The 21858-nt window shown below is 45.1% G+C and overlaps 1 protein-coding gene across 4 annotated transcripts in view; it reads left to right on the forward strand.

Moving 5' to 3' along the window:
* The window catches only part of KIAA1217 (KIAA1217 ortholog), a 302681-nt gene that overhangs the window by 137512 nt on the left and 143311 nt on the right, over positions 1 to 21858 (forward strand). The gene's annotated exons all lie outside the window — the stretch shown is intronic.

Consider the following 21858-nt stretch of genomic DNA (forward strand, 5'->3'; position numbering starts at 1 on the left):
CAAGCACACTGCCCAAGTCAAGGCTCCCCAAACACCAGTGCCTCCTTCACAGCCTTTCTATTTATTCTGGAAGTGAAGTCAGCACTGGAGACATCCCCGCCTTCCTGGTGCCAAAATGGGGGGCGAGGGGGCTCAGAGAAGAAACAAGCAAGTAAGTGATATATCTAGTATATCAGGTGGCATTTAAGTGCTGTGGAAGAAAACCAGGCAGAATTCTCAAGGAACTGGTCGTCCTGATGTCCATCGATTGTGTGTAGGGGGGCAGTTCCAAGATATTTGTCACCCTTGTGGAGCTGACCTGGGGTAACTCTTCTCAGCCATTTTATATAACACTATGCAGGGCACTTCATTTCCATTTTGTTTCTTTGTTAAGCAGCAATGTGGAGGAAAGACCTCTGAATAAAGCCCTCTGAGATCTGTTAATGAGCCAACAGTCTCTTATACTAGATAGTCGATGCATTTGTGTATCTTATTGAGAGCCAGCATTCCGTTGTATGCAGAAAGAGACGAATGTATTTGGTTTTGGGTGTTTTAAACATCAGACTCCTTACTTCCATTGGAGTCATGACAACACAAGCACAGAGGCGTTCAGACGCTTCCCTTGGCCACAGACGAGCACAAGAGCCGTGGCTGTCCTAATATTGCTCAGGCTCTTATTACACCAGGTACCGCGTTTTTATATGCTAGGCACAGATTTCGCATTTTTTCATAAACTATCTCATTTCATACAGCAAAACAGTAACACAAATATTATTATTACTATCTTTACTACTTTAAGGACGAGGAAATGGGGCGCCTGGGTGGCTCGGTCGGTTAAGTGTCGGACTCTTGGTTTCAGCTCAGGTCATGATCTCACAGTTCATGGGTTAGAGCCGCGTGCCGAAGTCTGCTTGGGATTCTGTCTCTCCCTTTCTCTCTGTGCCTCCCCTGCTCACTTTCTCGGTTTCTCTCTCTCTCAAAATAAATAAATAAACTTTAAAAATTTTTAAAAAAAGAAAAGATGAGGAAACCACACATGACACATGATAAAGGCAGCATTTCCAGGGTAAAATGCCCAAGGTCTGAGATGTTAGGAGTTGAACTGGAGGCTCAAAGCCACGTATATCTTTCCAAGAATGATACCCCCAATCACTGTCCTAAGTTCACTGTAGAATTACTTGGAATTCTTAGGAAATTCGGAATTCCTAGGATTTTTGCCCTGAATCTTTTTCTTTTTGAGATGTGCCAGCTTTTTTTGTTTCGTTTTGTCCGTTTACCCTTGAGAGTCCCTGAGACTTTATCCTGTATTTTAGATTTATCATTAATCAATTATAAAACTGAACATGACTCACAAAGTCTCACAAAGCCTACCTAATTTTATCCCATCTTTAATGTTTGAAACATTTTTAGAAAAGAATTATGTTACAATTGGGTCTCTCAGTTGAGTAACATTTTTTTTGTTTGTTTTTACCCCAAATAACCTGAAATTATGTTGGTCTCCAAGTTACTGGTAGAACTGTGTGTCCTTAGGATCAAATTACTTCTAAGATGATTTCCGCAACATTTGCTTTTGTTGTGTTCTTTAGTTTTGTGTTATGGGGGCTACTAATTTTCATTTGTTCAATAGCAGCTTCATTAAATCTATTAGATTTGCAGAAATCAACTCTTTCTGCTGTCATGACACAGATGGTCGCCCCATATTAGTTTTCCGGACTGGGTACCTCCAGCCAAAGTGAGCTGTCTAAGGGACTCTGAGGCATTTTGAAGAGATGAAGGTGGGCTCAAAGCCATCAGTGTGGAGTATGTCTTGCTTCCTCTCAAGTTCGGGATTTCAGCTGCTTCCTTCCATCAGGCCAGGGGCTGCATTTATTGTACTCGTTAAGTTCGCGGCGCCCCCTCGTGGTGCAACTGATACACAGTCAAGGTGAAAAAAAATGTTGGCAAGCTTACAAGTGATAAAAAAAAAAAAGGCTGTGCATTTAGATAGGATCTTATTCTTCCCATTTTTAAGGCTGTCAGATGCGTAAAATCTTGTTTTCCGATTTTGGTTTAAATTCATCTGTAGCTGTTTATATCATATTCAGTGCTTCATTTTGGGGAGGGAAAAACAAATCAGAAAAGCAAGCTCAAATCCCAAATCCCCCACAAGTTCAAAAATATATATATACATATTTTTTTAATGTAAGAGTAATACATGTGCATTCTGGAAATACTGGAAAGAACAGATAAAGAGCAAAAGAATCACTTATGATCTCACAACCCACATGGATTAACATTGGGTTAAATGTTCACACACCCATTATATGTGTGACCTTCATTCTGTGTTGTTACAGAGTCTGCTTCTTCATCATTGTTAATAGTTGCTTAGTTTGGAGGGTTCCATTGAGTACCTGCTTGTGGATTATTATAGATTATAGATTTCCTTAAAGTCAGTTGCTCAAAATAGAATGGCTGAATCGAAAGGACATGCAAAATTTTAAGGCATTAGATACGTACTTCCTAGTTATTGTAAGTAAAGCATCTTTTGGGGAATGCAGTTTTTTTTTTAAATAAGCTTCAAGTTCCTAGCATTTGCCTTCTTACTCTGTGCCAGGAATTGTGTCTCTTGGTTTCCATGCCTCGATCCCATTTGATCCTCATAACAACTATGTGAAGTAAATACTATTATTGTTCTCGCTTTCCAGATAAGGAATGTCAGGCTTACAGGAATTAAATAGCTGCTATGTGATTCCAAGAGCAGGAAGACAGAAGGCTTTCAGAAATTGGATCAGAATAGCACTTTGCATCCCTTGAATCTGGAACTAAGTGGAAACTAATACTGATAATTCTCCATTGGTAAAATAAAGAACAAGGGTGTTGGCAATAAGAGAGGAGGAAGAGGAAATACGGGTCTGTAAATTTAGAAACATGATGAAAATTCTAAGTTAAGACTCTGGCAACTAGATCTTCTTGTTAGAAGAAGGTACAATGGACAACTCCGTGATTACTGTATAATTACAAACTCTGGGGAACCCCTAATACGGAGGTGTTTTCGCTAGATCTTGTCATTTTTTTTTCATGAATACATTTTCTTTGACCACAATAGTCTTCAGACTGCTTCAATTACTCCTAAATAGCCAAAAGTTGACTAGAAGGAAAGTGTATCAGAAAATCTTCCATTTCTGGATAAAACCAGAACCTTTTGCGAGCTTTTCGATTTTGGCAAATCTCCAAAGTTCCTTATGGTTTTTCTCTCACTGTTACTCGCTAGGGACCTACATTTGCCTTTTGTGACTGTCACCCATATTCTTCTCTTTTCGTATTCTTATGTAATTATCTTTATTCTAGAAAGCTCAGGAAGATACAGAGCAAAAGAAAGAGAATGAATAGTGCTCATCATTCAGGCTGTTAGAAATACTGTGTGTGTTGTTCATTTTTGGTTCTCTTTGTCATTACTCAATATTTACTATTCCTGATCTACCCTTCTCAGGCTCACCAGCACTGTCTTTATTCTTAAGGAAGAGATTTTGAAGCTCTTTCTCTTCCTGCTGCATTTAGCCTTTCAAAGACATCTTGAGCACCAGTTAGTGGAACGGCCACCTGTGTCGTTTCCCTTGACCATTTTCGTCTTATGATGCCATCGGATTTATTAGGAATCTTTGAAATACTCAAAATTTCCTTCTGTTTAATTTTTATAGCATTATCATGAGGCAGCTACAGCTGTTTCCTTGAGGTCGTGGGCCTTGCCGTTACATTCCCTTATCTTGATGTGGCCTCGTGATGTCCGTCAACTACTGATCGCCATTATAATTCTCTGAAGTGACTCGGAGATGCTCCTTCCCCACCCACACTGATTTTTTTTTTAGGAACAATTTTCTGTTTTATGGTCAAATCTATAAATCAGACTTCTAAGTTCTACACACTTGATTTAACCGGAGTGTGTGAGTGGCCTAATAAAATCCCGTTCTCCTTCTACACTTCCTTCTGTAGGGCTCAGAACCTATAGAGCCTGAAACATTTTGCACACGTATGGAACCTGCTGAAAAGTGAGGAGGTTTTCTGTGAGTTGAATTTTGTAATCCTGAGGAAGTGGATGCCATTAGAGAGCTCAAGTTCCTGCAGACCCAATTTCTGGAACCCCTTCTGCGTGGGAGCCACTGACCGCATCTTTGAAGAAAGGCCTCCTGCCTCTCCGGCACCCCAGGGTCCTTTCCTGCTCTGATGCAGGACGGCTCTCCCAGCTTCTGTGTTTCCTCGACCTCAGGCAGTAAGGGCAAGAAAGGATGACCAGCAAAGTTGGTACTTGCTCGAAATTGGAAGCCTTTGACCACTCCTGTGTTTGTCCCCCTACATTCTTGGATTGCAGACAGTCCTTGCCTAAAGCAGCTGCTTTAGCGACTTTCTTTGTCCCCCTTTTGTCCAAGTATTGTATTATTATTGTTGCAGGTCCCTCTGCTGAGAGCCCTCCTACAGAGAGAGGCTGGGGTCTCTGCCCTCCTGACAGCCATGTTGTTGGGGAACTGGTCTCCCCTTCCCTCTCTTGTTCTCCATCCGCGCTGTGCGGGGCTGGCTCTCTCGGGTTCTCTGCCCTCAGCCCATTTTATTTCCCATCTCTTTCGGATGCACGTTCTGGTTTTCTGCACCCTTTTCTCCTTGCTTGTGCACAGCAGCTCTTCAAATCTATCATCCTGTTTTTATCTTGCACTTTTATTTATCATGCACCTACGGGGCTTTAGTATTTGTGATCTGCTTCAGATTTCTTTCGTAGTTGATGAAGCCTGTAAAGAATCAGAAGCCCTACAGCAACCCTCACCTTTCTAGGGAGAATATATTCACCTAGGAAAGGGCTTTTATGAGGTCAGTCTGGCTAATAGCTCTTCTAATGGTGTCACTCTCCTGTTCTCTTAAAAGTCCCTTTGAGTTCTTTGCCTCCCCACCCCCAACTTCTGAATGCATTCTGGATAGACCATTTTAGTACAGTTCTTGCCTAGAGACCTGTCTTTTGGCTTTGGGATGTAGCCCTTGTATTCAAACGTTCTTTTCCTTGTAGGGATTTGTGTCTGATATGTGTGAAACCAGCTTCTAAATAATATAAAATTAGTGAGAAGTAAAAGAAATACACATATATACATCTTATCTCTGTATCTAGAATGGTGGTATGGACCGCAGATACGATATAATTCAATTATGACGATGTTTAGAGGCCGTGTATATTTTGGTCATATTCATACGGATACATCTGTGTGCACATGCAGTAATTGTAACAAGCAGGTGTCGAGCCAGGACATCTCACTGGCCGATTTTTTTTTTTTTTTTACTTTTTCTTTTTAATTGTGATAAAATATACATGACACAAAGTTTACCACCTTAACCACTTTTTTTTTAAGTTTTGTTTATTTTGAGAGAGAGAGAGAGAGAGAGTGTGTGTGTGTGTGTGTGTGTGTGTGTGTGTTTGAGAGAGAGAGAGAGTGAGAGACAGCATGAGCGGGGCAGGGGCAGAGAGAGAGGGAGACCGAGAATCCCAAGCAGGCTCCAGGCTGTCAGCCCAGAGCCTGACGCAGGGTTCGAACTCCCGAAACTGCGAGATCATGACCTGAGCTGAAACTATGAGTCGGGCGTTCAACCAACTGAGCCACCCAGGGACCCCCATCTTAACCAGTTCAGTGGTGTTAGGTGCATGTTGTGCAACCAGCCCCCAGCACTCTTCGTTTTGCAAAACTGAAACTCTGTCCACATCTTCCCATCCCCCTCTCCTCCCAGCCGCTGACACCCGTCATCCTACTTTGTATCACTCAATTGACTACTCTGGGTACCTCATGTAAGCGGACTCTTACAGCGTGTGTCTTTTTGTTTGCAGATTATGTTACTTCCTATAATGTTCTCAAGGCTCCTGCGTGTTGTAGCATGTGTCTGAATTTCTTCCCCTTCTGAGGCCAGATAATATTCATTACACGTACACACCGTGTTTTGTTTATCCGCTCATCTGTTGGTGGACCCTTGCTTCCACTTGGGCCTGTTGTGAATAATGCTGCTGGGACCGCGGGAGTTAGATATTTCTTTGAGACCCTGCTTTCAGTTCTCACTGGCTGATTCTGGATTCAGGAGTGAGTCATCTGCTCATGAGGATTATGGAAATTTTCATTTTTAGAAAGACAAAAAGGTATTTCCACCGTGATTATTTAAAAAACGAAGTTGTCCAGGGGTGCCTGGGTGGCTCAGTCGGTTCAGCGTCTCACCTTGGCTCAGGTCATGATCTCGCAGTTTGTGAGTTCAAGCCCCACATCGGGCTCTGTGCTGACAGCTCGGAGCTGGAGCCTGCTTCGGATTCCGTGTCTCCCTCTCTCTCCGCCCATGCCCTGCTTGCACTCTGTCTCTCGCTCTCTCAAAAATAAATAGACATAAAGAATAAAGTCCAAAAATTGATCTGTGGATCGGTGAGAATTGAAATATTTACATACTGGCACAGGAAGCATAATAAACTGAAGACACACACTCCAGGGTCACCCAGATTTCAGGGACAGAATTTGTTCCCTCAGCTGTGATCCTGATCTTCTGTTCCTGCAAGTATTCACATTGGGTGTGATCATGAAAGTCTTGTCATCCTGCATGGCAGAGCCCAGGTGCAGAGCACTGAGCTCACAAGCCAGGCTTGAGAGAAGCCCAGTGGCCATTCCCAATCAAGATGGCAGGCGGGGCTCACCACCAAACTGCACTCAGACTAGGGAAGGTATTTCAATCTGGTTTGGCAACTCTCGTAGCTTCCCTGCAGCCTTGGGAGACAATTGGCCAACGTGACATATTCTCAGATGACGCGGTGAATTTAGATAGGCTTGTGGCAAGATGTTTTAGGGGAAACTCGTTGCCAGGCGGGGCTTGCTTTCGCCATTTCTTTCTAGAACGTAAGGATGGGACTGTCACCGTTTTCTCCTTCCTTGAGGGGGACAGGGGTTAACTGCTACATTTACATCGTGAACAAATAGATGGTCGGTCCATTTTGGTCAGCCTATTCTTTTTTCTCATCATGTTTTCACCCCTTTTCTTTTCTATCTTTTTTTTCTCCTTTTCTCCTGTTATACAGGCTTTGCAGTGCATGCTGATCTCTCTTCAGGCAGAACTTGACATTCAAAGGTACTTGATGAAAATTGAATCATCTCAGCGAGTTAGTACTCCTTTTCTTTCTCTGCATTGAGTTGCACCTCACCTCCTGCCTTTTTATTCCGTTGCGTGTGGCTTTCTAATCGGCATCAGCCACTAAACCAGATGGGCTGTACTTTTTCCCCGTCTCCCCCAAGCCCCGATTTAAACCCATCAAAGCCAAATGCTTGCAGCATTCTGAAACATGCGCGTGTCTTTCTGTGTTAACTGTGAGAGTTAATATGAAGGTGCACGCTAACTGCATGCCTGCTTCGAAATACTTTGTTTGCTTTCCACACACTGAGTTGCGGAGCCGGCAGGAATGTGGAGGCGAGTCAGAGATGGGGCGGCCATCTGAAAAGTGGGGCTCTGTGGCAAGCCTCCCTCCTCGCCGCCTTGCTCGAGGCAGAGTAGTCGTGGACGGCCGACAGAAGCCACGTCATTCTAGTAACCTCGGAGCACTGTGGCTCTTCCTTCACTCGGCCCCAGGACACCCGGTGCTGGCTTCTGATCGTGTTACTGACGTGCGTCTTAATAACAAGACGTGAGAGCAACAGACACATTGATACAGGACTTACTATGGGCCAGCCACCCTTCTAAGTGCTTTACAAGTATTAGTTTCTCACAGCAACCCATGGGGTGGATGTACTGTGGTCCTCGTTTTACAAATGGGGAAACCGAGGCGCAGAGACGTTACATTACTTGACCAAGACCACATAGTCGTAATAAGTAACGGGGTTGGCGTTGGACCCCAGGCCGTCTGGCCCCAGAGTCGGTTTTCAGCATGTTACTTATTTACCCACAGTCCTCGGTGCCCTCTGTGTCCAAACGGGGCAGTTTGGAACATGAAAATTGGAAAGGGTGGGGAGAGTTTCCAGCTCTTGGATACCTGACTGGGTGCGGGGCACTGTGCCCACAGACCTCTCGCACATTGCCACCCACGTCCTTTGTGTCCCTCCAGACGCGTGGCCTATTTCTTTCTCGTCTCCTGAGCATGTGCAGGCCAGAAGCGTTTGCGCTTTACCGTGAGGTTTAGGAAGCCTCCGGCAGACTGGCCTTTGTACAGAGGTGGCCTCTTTCCCATTGGTCAGTCTTCAGTGACCACACTGACCTCTTTCCCTTTCCTTTCCTTTTATTTTATTTTTTTTATTTTTAAAGTTTATTTATTTTTGAGAGAGAGCACGTGTGCGCAACCCAGGGAGGGGCAGAGAGAGCGGGAGAGAGAGAATCCCAAGCAGACTCCACCTTGTCAGTGAAGAGCCAGACTCCGGGCTCAGGCTCACGAGCCGCGACGTGGAGACCTGAGCCCAAACCAAGAGTCAAGCCCTTAGCCCACGGAGCCACCCAGGGGCCCCTGCCTTTCCTTTCTTAGCAAGTGGTCTCACTGGTCTTTTGGGGGGGGCGGGTAACAAGCTCAAACTGGAAAGTTTGTCCCCAAGGGGACATTCAAGTAAAAGTTCGGCCAGACTTGCTACAGAGAATCATCGCCCCTCCCCCCACGGTCTCACTTACGATGGGGTGTTTACCTCTAATTTTTTCCCATGCTGCTTAATCATTTTCATGTCTCTGTAATTTCACGTTTCTATAATTCTGTAATTTCTATAATTCATTTAAAACGGAGCTTAATTATTTCCTTGCACACGTGTCGTGCGCTGAACAGGAGGGCAGGAAAGGAGAAAAATGCCATGCATGGCTTCTCCCTACAATTTAAAATCTGCCGCCATTTTAACTGTTCCTGTCTTCTTGCAGCATAGAGATTTAGCTTCATAATGTGGGATTCTCCATCATAAATTGTGCAGTGTTTGGGGTGCCCTGCACTGTTGTCTTCCCTTATGCTTGAAAGAAATTCTCAGCACTGCCTTTTTTTTTTTTTTTTTTTTTGGATATATCAGCCAGTAATGGGATATTTGAAAGTCGTTTTGAGGGATTATTTTTTGAAAAGCATTTATACACAAGTTACAATGACAGTGGTGTATTTTGGAGGAACGGGATGTAATAAGGTTGGAAATTGATGGTCTTCCTCCTTTTTGGTTAAAGGAGTAACGCTCAGCCTCGGAGGATGTCACGTCCTCTGGTTTGAAATTGGAAGTAACCATTTACTCATGTCAGGCGGGGTGGACACAGAAAGAGGGTGGTTGTATTCTCTTCTCTCACATAGGACCCCCCAAGCCGAGGGATCCCCACTGGATAGCTGGGAGCCCAGCCATCTAGAACCGCCCTCAAGAGAGCAGCTCTCCACAAGGGTAGCTAGATGCTGTCTATCATTTATAGTTGACAACTTCCTGAGCATTTTTTTCAGTGACTCCTCACCACATCTATATCAAGTAGATATTTTGGTTATTTTGTAGAAGTGAGAATGAAGGTTCCAGAGAGCCTTCACCTGGGGTCACATTGCCAGTGCATGGCCGGATTGGAATCTGCATTCTGTAAGAACCGTGTGGTAAAGAGGAAAGTGCTCTCATTCTAAATCTTGTCCTCCGCCTTCCCAGACCCTGATGTTCTTTCTTATAGTGGCTCTGGAGGGAAAAAGAACCTTTACCCTGAAATTGTCAGAACTTTCACATGTATTTTTGCATTTGAAAAGCATTCCAGTGACATTGGGAGGGTGGCTGGTGGTGGTGATAGGTGTGTGTGTGTTTGAGTTGGAAAGTGTAAGCAGATCCTACTTTCAAGAAGTCTGAAGAGGGTCTGGCCACAAGCACGGAAGGCATGGCCGCCTCCAATACCCCAGTGTCCCGCCTGGCCCAGCTCCCTGTGGCCTTCCTCACTGCAGGGGGACTGGGGACACCTTCAGATCTCCCAGGATAAGTAAGTCAAAGGAGGGGCCTCTGCTCACAGGGAAAGCCTCTCATTTCACTACAATGCGGTTCAGCTCTAGGGGGCCCCACGTCCTCTCCAGAAAAGACTGCAGCCTGGGCTGTGAGGATGAATTCGCAAATGGCTTTGTTAGGAGGCCTTCTACAGGGCATATTTAGCATTCCTTGTTAGGCTGGTTGTATTTGACTTGAAATTTCAAAGCCCCTGGCAGGCCCTTGCTTTTCATCACCCATAATAACAGCAGCCCTCACTCAGACACCTTTTATCCTGAAACCTTTGAAGTGCATTGCTAGCTCTCTGAATTGTAAAGGCATCTGCCCCTGCTTTGCTCAGACTTCTCCCAGTGAGGACAGTGGGAGCCCAAGCCTGTGACACTTACTTGTTTATAATGCACATCTTCTTGTTTCAAAATACAGGAGGGGAAAGAGAGAGAGAGAGAGAGAGAGAGAGAGAGAGAGAAATAATGAGTGATTGATTCGAGGCAGCTTGGAGTCAAGAGACATCCACTTCGGTGGATAAACTAAAAAATCTGAAGGCAAAATCTCAGAGGAGGCGGAGACAAATTTAGTATAGCTAACTGTGATTGGCTTGACCATTAACTTCAGGGTCAGCCTTTCTGATAGATGCGACATTTTACATATGTTCTACATACTTCCCGTTATAGCACAGAGGAACACTTTTTAACTCCTTCACGAGGCGAAGTTGTTTTCCTTGTGTTAAACTCCACAAGTGCCATTGTTTTGCTCTTGCCTTCTGAGAAGGGACATCCATCCCCATAACAGACAGGGTGCACGAGGAAACGGCGTGTTCCTCGCCTGGCCTTTTCGCGTGTATCAACTCCTTCAAGAGGAAAACACAACACTAAAGAGAACTAACTGCAGGAGTGTGTGTCTGAAAGGGGGGGGAGGGGGTCTGAGTTAACGAGATCCAGATTTGGAACTCGCTGATGGTATAACTTTGTAACCCCATGGAAGAATGCTAAAGACAGAGGGAGGCAAGCTAGGCCTTATCTTCTTTCCAAAGTCTTTGTCTCATTGCGGGTTGGGAGGGAAGTCGGAGAACAGCCGGTTCAAGGTGCTGTTTCAGAAGCGAGGCCTGTGTCCTATTACAGGTAGGACACCAGGCGGGCAGGTGGCGGGTTGGCATCTAATCCTGAAAGTGGGAGAGGCTTCCCTGCAAGCTGACCTGGGGAGGGGCCCAGGGCGCATCTGCTCCTTTAGGCACAAGCCTCGCAAAGGGAAAAAATGAGAATCATATCACCTACATACTACGAAGGGGTTGAAACATAAAAAATATTCAACAGACTGTAAAAAAGAAAAATTGCTAAAGTTCCCAATTTACCTGGAGTCAAATTTTAAGAGCCTTGGGGCGCCTGGGTGGCTCAGTCAGTTAAGCATCCGGCTTCGGCTCAGGTCATGATCTCACGGTCCGTGGGTTCGAGCCCCGAGTCAGGCTCTGTGCTGACAGCTCAGAGCCTGGAGCCTGTTTCAGATTCTATGTCTCCCTCTTCCTCTGATCCTCCCCTGTTCATGCTCTCTCTCTCTCTCTGTCTCAAAAATAAATAAATGTTAAAAAAAATAAAAAAAAATTTTAAGAGCCCTAAAGTTAAGTTATAGTAATGGAGGCAGAACTGCAGATGGGAGGGGGGAGAAAAAGAACTACGGATGCCAGAATCTTGTCTCCTTAAAAGGTAAAGTGCATTATCCGCATGTCCAAAAAATAACGGATGGCTTTTGGCTCTTCTTTCTTAGCTGTAATCTTTTTTGGACGTGGACGTCCACCCAATTCTGGATTCCTGCAGAATTTTGCATGGCATGAAAATGAAAATGTGTCTTCTTCGTTCCTGTGTTTTCCCCATGCATTTGAGTCCTCATGTCAGGGGCCATTTTAAGGATGAGTCCTTTTACGTGGAATCTAATTGTAGGGATTACACATGAGAAGACAGGCGTGGGTTTGAGTATCTTCAGGTCACCATAGACAAGAATCTTTCTGGCTTCTAAATGTTTTGTGAGACAGTCTTCCCTTCCCCTGATCTGCTCTTTAAAAATATCATGCTTAGGGGCGCCTGGGTGGCTCAGTCGGTTAAGTGTCCGACGTCGGCTCAGGTCTGATCTCACAGTTCACAGGTTCGAGCCCCGCATCAGGCTCTGTGCTGACAGCTCAGAGCCTGGAGCCTGCTTCAGATTCTGTGTCCCCCCACTCTCTCTCTACCCCTCTCCCGCTCACACTCTGTTTCTCTCTCAAAAATAAACATTAAAATTTTTTAAAAATATCATGCTCATTCTGTAAATCTCTGATTTGCAGAAGCAATTTATTCTCATTTGGGACAAATAAGGAGGAAAGTATGTTACTCAGAATACTACCCTATAGAGAAAACCAGTGCTAATATTTGGAGGTATTGCTTCCATTTCTGAAGTTATAGTTGAAAAAAAAAATCCTTCAAAGACCCTGATGATGACTGTGTAATATTCCATTGTTTGATTCCATGATACTTTTGTTAGTCAGCCTTCTATGTTACTCTAGGTTTATTTATTCTATTATAGATGTAACATATACAGATTCACTCCCTGACCCACTAGTACAGAAAGTATCACCTTTCTACTTTTTGCAAATCAAACTCATCTGGTGTGACTTCAGCAATTATTGAGCAATTTATTCTTATCACTTGGGGTCATAAATCAATCCTAAGGAATGCATCCAGTCCCATAAAACTGGGTAAGTTTGGAACCGGTTTCAAACACTGTAAGCATGCCCTACATCCATCTTCCCCAGTGGGGACACTCCTTGTAAATGGAATCCAGGTCTTCATAATTTGAAGAACACCATGGCGGCCACCACCACCACCACCAATAAAAGCAGCATGCTCCAGCTGGTCCTGGATAGTCATTCATCCCCCCTTTTCCTGCCCAATTGGCTACCTTCCTCCTCACCCGGTGGAGGGTGGGAGGACACCACCATATTTATTTTCCAAATGCCTTCACCTCCTAAGTCCAATCTAGGGAGAAGGTCTTCCTGTTGGCCTCTGTAGCATAAAGACAATGTTAATAGACCTTCCCCTGGGAAGACCTTAGAACGCAAAGGCTTGGCAATTTTTTTCAGGAAATAAGCGACAGGAGTAGATGTTCCATAATTTTGTTTTGTTTGTTGCTGACAACTGAGAGGACAAGAGAATTAATACCTCAAAAGATTCATGTGACACAGAAATAACGTGAAAGAGAGGATCTGTGTAGTGTGGTGCCTCTATAAATAATGAGGAAGCATCCTTTTCGGCACCGGCTGTCCTTGTCATTGGTTTCTCGGCATCCGTAGAGGGGGCTTTGCAGGGGGAGAGGTGGGTGGCAGAGGGGTCCCGCGTGGCTCACGTGGCTCAGTGCCGTGCCTGCCTCGCTGTGTGGATGCCTGTGGCCGGCTCTAGACAGGGAGGCAATGGCCAGTGACTACTTGGCGTCACTGCCCTTTTCATCTTTCTGATCTGATAACGAAGTAACACACACGGCGAAGGAAAATGTGGAGACGAAAGACAGTTGTGCTTTGCCCAACTGCTGAGTCGTCTGATTTTACTCCAGACCAAACATCTTTGTGTTTTCACAGGTGAAAATCATGAAAAATGTCTGGGTACCCTTTTGGTGGAAAGAGGGGGGAAGGGGTTGAAATATTACCCTTGAAGAAACAGGGCATAAGCTGCGTTTATCAGGGGTAACTCATCAAAATAAATCCCAGAGAAAACGCGTCCCCTCAGTCCAAGCTGAGGAAGGGAAATACTGATTTTCAGAGCTAAACTTCAGGCAGAAGGGACTTCTAAGAATCTCAGGTGCAAGTTGGCGTCAAAGGGGGGTTTGTGCAGATATGCCCTTCCGGTCTCAAGGCCCAGAAGTTCCTGGTTGACTGGAAAGTGGCACGTGTCCCTGAGCTGCTCTCATGGCACACGGATATGCACTCAACAGTCAGTTGTGTGTGTGTTTACACCGACAGCAGGGCCCTTTAGTGCTTGCACTCACGTTTTCTATTAAAAATAAAAGCTGATTTCTTCTCCTCTAAGTCTTTGGCACCAGACCCACCCAAAACTTTCATAATTGTTATAAAACCAAGCAATTCTGTCTTACGTGTGTATTATAGTTCTCACGTCCACCTGACATGTTCTAGAACTGTGGTTGTCCTCTGTCTATTCCCCAGCCTGGCCATCAGCAGAAGAATGGCCCTTGAGGAGACAGCGGCTTGGGTTTTGTTTTTCTGGCCCTCAGCCGCAGAAGTTGTGGGAAGTAGCCAAAGAGCCTTGCAGAGACCAGGGCCTGCTGCTTCTGACACATGCCTGGCTGTGGGTCCCAGGCTCACCTGACGGCAGCAGCCGGGCCACCCGAAGGGAGCCGATGTCGGCCGATGCAGATACAGCCATCTGGTGTGGGTTTCCGTAATGATGGAGGCAGGATGGGAGCCAGGTGTCCTCAGCGAGCTCTTGCCGTCCTTCCCATCCCTGGTTCCAAGCCCAGCAGATGCCTTAGAATTTGGAAACAAGGAGGGGCTCCCGGCTGGTTCAGTCAGTGGAGCATGTGACCACCATGATCTCGGGGTCATGGGTTCGGGCCTCCCCATTGGATGTAGATATTAAATAAAAGAATTCGGGGGGGGGCACCTAGGTGGCGCAGCCAGTTAAATGTCTGACTTTTGATCTCGGCTCAGGTTATGATCTCACGGTTTGTAAGCTCGAGCCCTGGATCCCCGCTTAGGATTCTGTTTGTCCTTCTCTCTGCCCCTCTCCCTCTCCCTCTTGTTCTCTCTCTCTTTCTCTCTCTCTCTCTCTCTGAAAATAAATAAATACACTTATTAAAAATTTTTTAAAAATAAAGTCATTTGTAAACAAGGAGAGGCAAAGAAGGAAGGCAAGTGATTGTGCTATGGTTTGTAGAAAGGACTCTGTAAGTAGAGAAACTTAAACTTTCCTTAGCGACAGCTCATTAATTCTCCGGAAGCCAGAGGAACATGGAGCGGGATGAGAGAGAAAACGAAAGTCTGGGGATGATCCATTGTTGTTAACTTCTAATAGTTTGCACCTTGAATCTTTCACGAGAGTACTTAACAGCCAGAAAGTTCTCTTCAACTCAAGTCAGAATTTTAACTAGGTTTGAGTCAAAAGCTCCCCAAGTACAAGAATTAAAGAGATTAAAGTGTCTGAATGTCGTGATCAAATTAACCAAGTCAGTTAATGAGTCCTGCTGATCCTCGAACAACGCAGGGGTTGGGGAGCCGACCCCCCACACAGTCAAATCTGTGTGTATAACTTCTGACTCCCCCAGAACAACCACTAATAGCTTACTATTGACTGGACGCCTTGCCGATAACGTAAACAGTCAGTGAACCCATATTTTGTATATTATATGTGTTATATACTGTAATCTTACCATATAGTAAGCCAGAGAAAAGAAAATGGTACTGAGGACATCATAAAGAAAAGAAAATATACTTACAGTATGTACTGTATTTATCCAAAAAATCCAGGTATGAGTGGAGTTGCACAGTTGAAACCTATTTTATCCAAAGTCAACTCTATTAGCATAATGAATTATTCCAGATACGTTTGAAATGTCATATTTCTGAATTCTCTGTGGAAACTGGGCACTAATTAGGATGATGCAAAACTTCAGGAAGGCAACGTTGAGTTTTGTTTTCAAAATATGACATAATTTGAAGTGACATGCGTCACCTGGATAACCAGACGACTCACCACTCCTGAAGGTGAACATATTATATAAAGCTACATTTGCAGGTTTCCTTTTCTGGATCTCGGCATTTCAACTTTGACTTCGAGGGGTCCGAAAAATGGGAATGGAAACCCATCATCAAAGCCTCTAGCTTAAACTTGCCTTTCTCTTTGGCTTTGGTCTCCAAATACAACAGCAGTGCGAAGAATAAGAATAAATTTGATCTCCTCGTACAGCATAATGCTCCTGGTGAACATTTCAGCAAATATTTGTTCATGATGATAAAGTGCAAGTGTGGCAGTCTTTTAAAAATTAATGCTGTGCAACCATGTTGCATGCACTTGGGGAGGAACGTGTGGAAACCTAAATCTTAGTGCTAGCTAAGCCGCACATTTCTATCAAGCAAGTGCAATCAGGTAAATAATTTGAAGGAAATCTTAGTAAATGAAAGTCTGAATGACATGGTTTTTGCTTCTTTGTGTAGTGTGTATGTCTAAGTTAGGAAATTTTAAGTGTGTGTGTGTGGCTTTTTTTGTTTGTTTTTGTTTTTTTTTGAGACAGAGAGAGAGTGAGAGAGAGAGAGCATGAGCGGGGCAGGGGCAGAGAGAGAGGGAGACACAGAATCCGAAGCAGGCTCCAGCTCTGAGCCATCAGCACAGAGCCCAGTGCGGGGCTCAAACTCAGGAACCAGGAAGATCATGACCTGAGCCGAAGTCAGACGCTTAACCGACTGAGCCATCCAGGCACCCCTAAGTTACGAGATTTTACTCCTGAAAGGACTCACTACCAATGAGTTCAGCCTCTGGTCTTACAGATGAGAAACTATGACTTAGTTAGGCTAAATACCACCCACTTTTTGGTAGAAGCTGAACTAGAGCCAGCGTCTCCAGACTCCTGGTTAAATGACTTTACCGCTGACCGCCAACTCTGGAATCTTACAGACTTGGTCCCAGTTGCTTCACTTGCTAGAATTTCAGGCAAGTTGTGTAAATGATTTGTTTTCTCAGCGGTAACCAGTATCATGAAGCAGCGAGAGTTTAATGAGATTACCGTGTGTCGATCACAGTGAAGCAGGCATCAGTTTGTTAGTCCCTGCTCGCTCCCGTCACCGTTTTCTAGAGGACCATTCTGTGCATGTTGCAGATGAAGCAAAGGGGGGGATCTGCGTGAAGCCTGTCGCCCCAGCATCTCTTGGTGATAGAAAGCCCGCTTTGAAGAAGGGAAGACTAGAAAGGCTAAATGGAGTTCAGGTGGCCAGGTTTACACAAACCATCCCTTTGTGCATGTGCATTCCCATTTGGGTTTGTACGTTTGAGGTCAGTTGGTGATTTGAGGTAAACGTTTAGAAGGCGGTGATGGAAACAGAGGGGAGGATGGTTGGTATCATGGGTCTCCATGAAGCAGGGAGGGAAATGCAGCCTTCCAAACCCTTGAGTCCTGCTCATATGGCTCACATAACATTTCTACCATCCACTGCTCCACGCGTCCTCCCCAGTGAGGGTCAGCTCTCGCTCAGGAGCTTAGGGCAGAGCCTCCAAATGCCATGCTGTAGACGATGCCTGATGGAGACTTCGCCTGAGCCAAATGGGAATAACTCCCAACGTAAAGACTTCTTTATCAGGCCAAATCTGAAAGCATGTGAGCATCCTCCCCCCCCTTTTTTGTTATTGAACCTCTCCTTTCTTGTGTAATAATAATAGCATACGCAGTGAAAATTTCAATAAGACATATTTGGGTGCCTTTGCAAAATAACATCTTAGTAACCCTACATCATGCTTTTTAAAGAGATTTTTTAAAAAGAGTTTTTAAAGAGAGTTAACTCTATGAACTACAAAATAATGGGAGCCAAACTCTGAAGAGTTTAGCTTTCTCCGTGTCTTACTGCTAATATTGGAAACACGCTAGCATCGTTAATAGCCCAGGCAGGGGAGCTGTTAGAATTGGTCTTTGTCAAGTGATGGCTTGTTGCAAGGCACAGAGTCATCTCAAACTAGTTTAAGAAACAAAATGGAAATAATTGGAAGGAATTCATGGGAAAGGCCCCCCACAATGTGCTGGAATCAGAAACCGAGATGCCCAATGGCCCACATAGCTGCTGTCTGTCTTTCAGGTCATGAACATCTCTTGTCTGTTTTCTTGAACAGATCTGCCTCATCCTTTCTCTGCACTCTTCCTGTTTCACATTCCCTGTCGATTTCAGCCATGAGTTCATATGGCCTCCCATTTCAAATTCTCATGAGGCACTAATGAAATAGCTCCTGTGTCCCAGGTCTCCATGTTTAAGGGAGAGAATATGATTGGTCCAGCCCAAGTCAGGTGGCTACTACTTGGTCCAATCAGCTGAGACTGGCTGGGAATGGGTGACTCTACACTTAATTGCTCATGCCAGTACATGCTTGAGAGTGAAAGGGCATTTCTACTAATAATCACACTGGGACGACAGGCAAAAGCAGGACTGTCCCCGGGTAGCTGCAATGTCTGTCCATCCTAAGTACGGGACATGGGGCTTCAGGTGCTTATCCACATGGGCAGGGAAGAATTCCTCAGAGAACAGGGACATCGTTTGGGGGCAGGAACTCTTTCAAAGATTGCTGAGCATCAAGTCAAATAACAAAAGTGAAACTTCTCCATGTGTTCAGTGTTACCAAAGAGGTTAGCAGGAGGCAAAATCCTGCCCCGGGGTTGCCTAGGGAAGGATACAGCTTGGGACTGCACTGCTCTGGACGATGTATCTGTTGGTTCAGTTGAGACAGCAGAGCGACATCATGCCTCAGCGTGCGCCCAGGGGAACAAGTCCCTTAAGGGGCCAGCACTTGTCCCACCTTCTCCTGTGTGTCCCCGAGCGCCTAAAGACTTGAGGACACGGGTGCAGGTGCGTGTCTCTTAGCATGTTCACCCACGTTCTTCCTCCTCTCCTGACCCACCCTTCGGTGTCAACAGCTACTCCCCCAAACCCTTTCTGCACTCACAGTTAGTTCTTCTTGCCCAGCTGTTATGTATATATTATCCTTGGCCCCGAAATATCCCTTAAATGCCTTATGATCTCAAGAACCAGAAAGCAGTGCTTCTGACCCCAGGAGCCTAGCCCTGTGTTGCATACAGAGACCCTGTTCCGAATGCTTTTTGACTTTTCTTTTTTCGTATATCCAATCACAGAGTATCTGATACTAGTTAGTGTCAGCAATTTCCATTGTCTTTTCCCTGCACTAAATGATGTCTCAGCAGCGAGCTGGCATCTGGGAGGGGGTACCCTGTGAGGAGATTGCTAATATGCAGTGATAGTTTGCAGTGGGAAAATGAATGGCACAGAAAAAAGAGAGGAAATTTATATTTGGAACTAAGTAGCTGTGTACAGGAAGTTAAAAAAAAAAAGATTACCCCTTATATTTCTATTTTTATGCACACTACCACCACGATGACCCTGTACAAGAAATAGAAATTTGATTCTGATTTTCTTCGAGGATTATTCCTTTTTGCAATGGAAAATGACAACTCATCAACTGGACCGTAGGTGCCGTGGGTTGCAGAGATGACCACACGGCAGAGGTCGTCGACGTGGCCACGTTGCTTCAAGTAATATTATTTCTTGGCTATTTTGCTAAATCGAATGTGTAGTCTTTTTTTTTTTTTTTTTAAGTCACAGTGAGGACATCTTACCTTCATATTCTGCTGAGTGTAGCAGCCAGGTAACTATTTCTTTGGAGACCCTACGAATGTATCTAGACCTTGGTGAGCCACACAGTGATTTAAGGAAGATTTTTCTAGTCCAGTAGTATTCTCACAGGGTGCCAAAGCCAGATCCCAATCTTTATTACAGAAGCAGACTTTATGGAAAATAAATCTGGGAATAAACCACTTTGGGGGCTTGCGCACAAGAATTAACCCAACGAGACAATTTCACTGTTAATGGCTGTCCTTTCTGGCAAGTAATCTGCGCTGAGAGTTTCCTGTGGAACACCCAGGTTGATCCTCTCCCGGAAGCCGCATTCCACACTTCAGGGAGTGTGCTGATCTTCCCATTTCCAGTTTTCCTCTGTGGAAAGGTCCTGAGAGGTGTAGCAAGGAGCGAGCATGTAGATACTGCAAGAGTGCCCCTGCCAAGAGGGGTCTCCTTGTACTTTTAGCAAGAAAGAGGGGCAAGAAACTGATCGTTCTACCCTCACAGGGTTCCCTGGTGTATCTGGCTAGATAATTTTCACCGTACCTTGTTCCAAAAATCACTAAGAGTTTCAAGACAGCCACAGCAGAACAATAAACCAAGCATGGAACCCTATTAAGTGTGGGGTCCTGTGTGGGGCATAGGGTGTCCACCCACGAAGTTGCTCCTGCCTAGAGAGTTAAGTGTCTCAGTGCTTAACTTCAAAACGCAGTGGCAGCCTCGGGAGGTCTTAAAGGAAATTCAAGAATGCAAGTAAACCCCAAAACTAGCTGCTGTGGACTGCCTGTAGCCTGCCACCAGCCCCTCAGCACCTTTGGTATCTTAGTAAGAGAAAACTCACCTGCCTGATTAATTCTGATCAGTTTGCCTTCCAGAAGGTGCCTGGAATCATGCGATGCTGGTCACGATGGGCAGTGCGAGAGGGGAAAGCGGAGATGCGTTTATTCAGCCTAATCCCCTACTTTTGCTGACTCCCTTTCTCTGACCTTCCACAGTATAATCTCTGACCTCCACACAATAGCTCCAGTGATCTTCAAAAAAAATGTATCTGATCCTGGCCCCCTGGCCTCTTGGCCTGCCTAAAATTCCTCTGTGGAGTTCTGGTATCTTAGAATCCGAATGAGCACCCTCACCTTGACTCTGAGGCTCTGTGATCTGATCTCTGCGGACACCTGGCCCCAGCAAGCCTCCAGGGCTTGTCACCTCCTTCTGCGTCGGGGACTTTGCACTTGCTGTCCCCTCCACCTGGAATGCCTCTTCTCTTTATCCCTACCCTCCGGTTTACCCCCTCCTCCCAGCTTACCTCTTTCCTCTTTTTTTTTTCTTTAATGTTTATTTTTGACAGAGAGAGAGAGAGAGAGAGAGAGAGCGAGCACAAGTGGGGGAGGGGCAGAGAGAGAGAGAGAGAGAGAGAAACACAGAATCTGAAACAGGCTCCAGGCTCTGAGTTATCAGCACAGAGCCTGACACGGGGCTCGAACCCACGGACTGTGAGATTATGACCTGAGCTGAAGTCGGACGCTTAACCGACTGAGTCACCCAGGCGCCCCACAGCTTTCCTCTGTTTTGAGAACACAGTTTCTGTGTCTGATTCTCCACTCAAGCACCCCACCCCCACCAGTCTGAGTTAGCAGAGTCTCACTGCACCTTGAATTCGCCTTCGGTGTTGGTCCCCTGACTAGACTGTAAACACCATGAGGGCAGGGGCATGTGGGTTTTGTGCATCATTCTGGCCCAGTACCGAGCACAGTGCCTGGAGCATGGTGGGTACTCGATATATGTCTGTTGAAAAGGTGACTGGATGTACCACATAGTTCATAGCTGACACTTGGTTACACACTGTCTTGTGTTACCTTTTGTCTTTCACTAATTGTACCAATCAGTTCTCGAATGTTTTGACCCTAGGCAACATGTTGTCTCTTCTTTTCTGCATCTCCCACAATGCTCAGCCAGTAGTCCATGTTCAAGGAATGTTATTGACTAATAGGTCATGGGCATTTTCCACATTAAATTTCCTGCATTGTGGTATAGATAACTAAAAATGCAATTATGTGTCGAGTGTGTGTGTAAGTTGTTACAAACACTTCCTGCTGATTAGCAAGGTCAGTAATAACCAAAGGTAGACACAATCTTACCTATGGGATTTGGGCCTCAAAAGAAGAAATTCAACTGCGCTATAAATATCTCCCTCACAATCTGAGTTTACTGATTTTGGAAACAGTCTTGCTGTAAGACTTTGAAGGACTGGCTGTGTTCGGTTTACTGTGGGGTGAGTGCATCATCCATTGAGGCATATTTAAACACGCACAATCCCATCTGTTGTCATAACAACTCTTAGAATTTGGCCAAAGGAATTGATTTGCTATCATTCTTTCCCATGATGTGGCTTGCCTGCAGCTCCTTGCCCAAGGTGGCATTTGTACAGATGAGCAGTGATAAAAATCTTAATGGGATACTTGGGGGCAGTTTTTTTTTTTTTTTTTCCAGTAACTTTCACAACAGGTACTTTGACCCACTGGGTTTTCAGTTTTCTGTGTCCAGTCCTTCTGATGGAGTTTTTTCCCTACCACACTGTTTGCCAGGATCGGCAGACCT

Source organism: Lynx rufus, unplaced genomic scaffold (genome assembly GCF_022079265.1).
Source record: "Lynx rufus isolate CCGP_SWC_20201006 ecotype Redwood Valley unplaced genomic scaffold, mLynRuf1.p SCAF_7, whole genome shotgun sequence".
Classification (NCBI taxonomy): domain Eukaryota; kingdom Metazoa; phylum Chordata; class Mammalia; order Carnivora; family Felidae; genus Lynx; species Lynx rufus.